The sequence below is a fragment of the Bubalus kerabau genome, chromosome 17 (assembly GCF_029407905.1).
Source record: "Bubalus kerabau isolate K-KA32 ecotype Philippines breed swamp buffalo chromosome 17, PCC_UOA_SB_1v2, whole genome shotgun sequence".
NCBI classification, from domain to species: Eukaryota; Metazoa; Chordata; class Mammalia; order Artiodactyla; family Bovidae; genus Bubalus; species Bubalus kerabau.
Window position 1 is genome coordinate 70,603,040 of NC_073640.1, and position 4,816 is coordinate 70,607,855.

Below are 4,816 nucleotides of genomic sequence, written 5' to 3' on the forward strand. Positions count from 1 at the left end.
TAGATCCTTGTTGCTTATCTATTTTATACATTGTAGTTTGAATCTGCTAATCCCATATTCCTAATTCATCCCTGCCTCCCTCTCTTCCCCCTTTGGTAACCGTAAGTTTGGTGCCAAACCAAATGCCAGTGCTACCCTCAACTCTAACTCCTCTCACAGTGCTGCCTGTCTGGGTTCCTAGCGTTTCTACTCTTTGCCTGGTGCAGGCCAAGTCTTCACTGGTGTCTGGATTCCCCTAACTCATATCCTACCTGTGACTGGACAGCATGTCCTGCCAGCATCATGCCGACCCCTACCTAGAATGCACCCGTCTCTGCCTGCCTGACAGCCAGCCTCTCTTACAGTGATCCTGTCATCAGCCTCCCTGCTGTCCTTTTTCCCAACTCAATTTACCCATAGCAGCCAGAGGGTTCTCCTGCCACCTGCCTCCTTTGCTCAAAAGTTTCAAGGGCTGCCGCTCTCTCAGTGGGGAAAGTCCATACTGTAGCCTGAGAGGTGGCCAGATCAGCTCAGTTGCCTTTCTGAGCTCATCATCCACATCTTTCTCTCTGCCTCAGCTCCAGCCACACCGGTCCTCTCCCTGGTGCTCACATGCACAATACACTTCCGCCTCAGGGCCTTTGCACATGCTGTTCCCCCTTGCCCGGTGTATGTTTCCACCAGATACATGCTCAGCTCATTCCTTCTTCTAAGTCTTTATTCTACCTGGCACATACTAGGTACTTAGTGAATATTCATTGGCTGAAAACTAGTCAGTTGAATTGTTGGTCCCAAATTTTCACTGCCTTTCCTGAAGAAGGATTACATGTCCTGACGTGTTGCTAGTGACTTGCAAAGTATCCCTGTGCATGTGGGAAGGAGGCATATATATGTGACATATATATATATGTGTGTATATGTGTGTGTGTGTGTGTGTAATATACATCAGTTCAGTTCAGTTCAGTCGCTCAGTCATGTCTGACTCTTTGCGACCCCGTGGACTGCAGCACATCAAGCTTCCCTGTTCATCACCAACTCCCAGAGCTTACTCAAACTCATGTCCATCGAATTGGTGATGCCATCCAACCATCTCATCCTCTGTGGTCCCCTTCTCCTCCTGCCTTCAATCTTTCCCAGGATAAGGGTCTTTTCCAATGAGTCAGTTCTTCGCATCAGGTGGCCAAAGTATTGGAGTTTCAGCTTCAGCATCAGTCCTTCCAATGAATATTCAGGACTGATTTCCTTTAGGATAGACTGGTTTGATCTCCTTGCAGTCAAAGGGCCTCTCAAGAGTCTTCTCCAACACCACAGTTCAAAAGCACCAATTCTTCAGCACTCAACTTTCTTTATACATAAATGTCTATATTTGCATACGGGTGGTGCAGTGGTAAAGAATCCACCTGCCAATGCAGGAGACACACAAGAGACGTGGGTTGAATCCCTGAGTCAGGAAGACCCCCTGGAGGAGGAAGTGGCAACCTACTCCAGTATTCTTGCCTGGGAAATCCCATGGACAGAGGAGCCTGGTGGGCTATAGTCCATAGGGTCACAAAGAGTCAGACACGACTGAGCACTGAGCACTTACACTTTTTTTTCCAGGTCGGGAAACCCAATTCAAAAGCAAAGAGTTAACCAGAAAGCAGAGCATTTCTCCGAGAATCATGTGCTGCTTGAAAACAGAAAGATTTGTAAAGGATGAACTACATCCCTCCACGTTTGGCAGAGACTAGGAACAAGACTCACTTAAAGCAGCTGTAGGAGAACCAGGAGAGAGAGGTGGAACACATGACCCTTGAGGAAACACTGTTTCAAGACAATGGGAGCAAGAATAATACATTTGGGGGAAAAGTTAATTAGGACTGTCCTTCATTCTTCCTCTATTCAGTGACATCAGAGAAGTCATACTCAAGAGGGATCATACAAATATATCGAGACTACAGAAATATGAATAGAGCTTGCCCTTAAAACCATGAACAAATTCCCTCAGGAGACACATCTTACAAATATCTGAGTGTAGGAGAAAGATTGCCTATCAGTACATTTTAGAACTTATACAGGAGAAAAATCCTATAAATATACAGGCACAAACTATCCGTTACTGTGTATGAGCGAAGTTATACTTATGAGACATTTCATATTTGCAGTGAATTCAAGAAATTATTTTCAAGGAGTGACTGCTCTATGCTACAAGGTTCTGTAAAGAAACCCTACAACATACTTATCAAGGAAAAGTTTCATGCTATTCTCCTTTACTCAACATCACAGCAAACACACTGGAGAGAAACCTATGGATATATGCATTGTGGGAAAGGCTTTAAACATAGCTCAGCACTATGATGCAACATCAGAGGACTCATACTGGGAAAACCCTATACAAGTACACAGCGTAGAAGAATCTTCTGGAGGTGTTCTCCCTTTATGCAACACAAGAGGACTCATACTGGAGAACAGAATAGAGGCAAGGTTGGCTGACTTTCGATTATGGCTTTCATGTTGTTTGACACCAGGAAACTCAGAGATTAGAGAAACTCACTGAACATAATCAATATGGAAAAGCTGTTGCTTGGAATTTCATTTGATGTGACAACATAAAAAAACCAAAAACAAGGCAGAATCCACAAGTTATCTTTGACCCATAAATAGGCTGTTGTTGTTTAATCACTAAGTCATGTTCAACTCTTTGTGACCCCATGGATTGTAGCCAGGCTCCTCTGTCCATTTGATTATCCAGGCAAGAATACTGGAGCCAGTTGCCATTTTCTCCTCCAGGGATCTTCCTGATCCAGGGATCAAACCCGAGTCTCCTGCACTGGCAGGTGGATTATTTACCACTGAGCCACGATGGAAGCCTGAATGTAATACGACTGTGCACTTGTAGCTCCCCATGGTCACAGACAATGAAGTATGAGCAGTTATGCTCCATATATGCCCTTGATTTGCTGTAGAAACATCATTTAGTGGGACTTAGGGTCTAAGCCTCAGGGGAAATGTCTCATAGAAATGATGCTATAGATAATAAAATGTAAATGTTATCAGTGGCAACACCCTATTTTTTGTATCATATAAAAGCCAGAGAACCACCAAATTGAAGTGTCATGCAGAGATCATTGATCTTTTAGTATCACAGGGATTAATATATGTACAATTTTATACTAATCACAGAAGAGAGCTGAAAAATATGCCATCCATTTCTTTCTTGCATAGTCCTGTCACATCAGACAAATTACAGAGTTTTATACTAACTCACGAATGTTTCACAAATGGCACTCCATTACTAAGTTTAAGAGAGGAATCATAAAGAGTTGTCTGCATCTTCGTGTTTCCAGGGGCACAGCCAGTGTCCAGGCAGGACTAAACAGACATACCCATGTGCTCTGCAGCCCACAGGCCACACGAGAGAGAAGCCCTTGTGCCCCAGAGAAGACCCAGTGCAGCCAAAAACAAGTAAATAAACACAATTTTAAAAAGGAAAAAACAAACTAAAAAGGGCAGAGGATTTGAATAGACATTTATCCAAAGACAAACAGATGGTCAACAGGCACCTGGAAAGACGCTCAGCATCATGAGTCACCTGAGAAGTGAAAATCAGAGCCATAAGATGTCATCTCACACTTGTCAGAATGACCGTTATCAGAATGACAACAAATAGTAAGTGTTGGCAAAGATGTGGAGAAAAGGGAACACTCATCCACCGTGGCTGGGAATGTAAATCAGTGCAGGCACTGTGGAAAACAGTGTGGCTGCTAAGTCACTTCAGTCGTGTCCAACTCTGTGTGACCCCATATACAGCAGCCCACCAGGCTCCCCCGTCCCTGGGATTCTCCAGGCAAGAACACTGGAGTGGGTTGCCATTTCCTTCTCCAATGCATGAAAGTGAAAAGTGAAAGTATGGAGGTGCCTCAAAAAATTAAATCGGGGAATTTCCTGGTGGTCCTCTGGTTAGGGTTCAGTGCTTTCACTGCCATGGTCCTGGTTCAATCCCTGGTTGGGAAACTAATATCCCATAAGCCACTTGGCATGGACAAAAAAATAAATAAAAAATAAAAAGTCTATTCCTGGGTATTTATCCGAAGAAAATAAAAACACTAATTTGAAAAGACACGTGCAGCCCTATGTTCATTGCAGCATTATTTACAATGGACAAGATGTGGTCCAGATCTCTGCTGCTAGCAAGTTCAGCATTTTCCAGCACCAGCTGCTCTGCAGGGGCACGCAGCCCTACAAACCAACTGGAGGAGAGGATTCTGGGGCCGATGAGTTTCCCCCAAGCTGACTTTTGTGCCCACCGCTGAGAAGAGGTCAGCTCCAGATGCCAACATGTGAGCCACCCTTTTCCAGCTTTTATCAGAGGCAGGACATGGATACGTGCATCAACCCTAGCCAAAGGGCCTGAGAAAGTCTATGGAAAGAGGGCTCGAGAAGATAATGAATTCCTTCCTTGTGGTTGGCAGGGAATAGCTCCTCAAAGCTGTTCGCATCCTAATAGCTGGAGCCAGTGACGGTTTCATTACAGGGCAAAGAGCTCTTTGCAGGTGCAATTAAGTTTTATGGCTTTGAGATAAGATTATCTTGGGGCCGATGTAATCACAGTTGTCCTTGTTTAAGAAGCAGCAGGAGAAAGGCTTCCCTGGTGGTCTAGTGGTTAAGAATCTGCCTGTCAATGCAGGGAATGCAGGTTTGATCCTTGGTTGGGGAACTAAGATCTTACATGGTGTGGAGCAACGAAGCCGACAAATCACAGCTTCTGAAGCCGCGCGCTCCAGTGCCTGCATGCCACAGCTGAGAATCTGTACGCTGCAGTGAAAGATCCTGAATGATGGAAGGAAGATCCCGCATG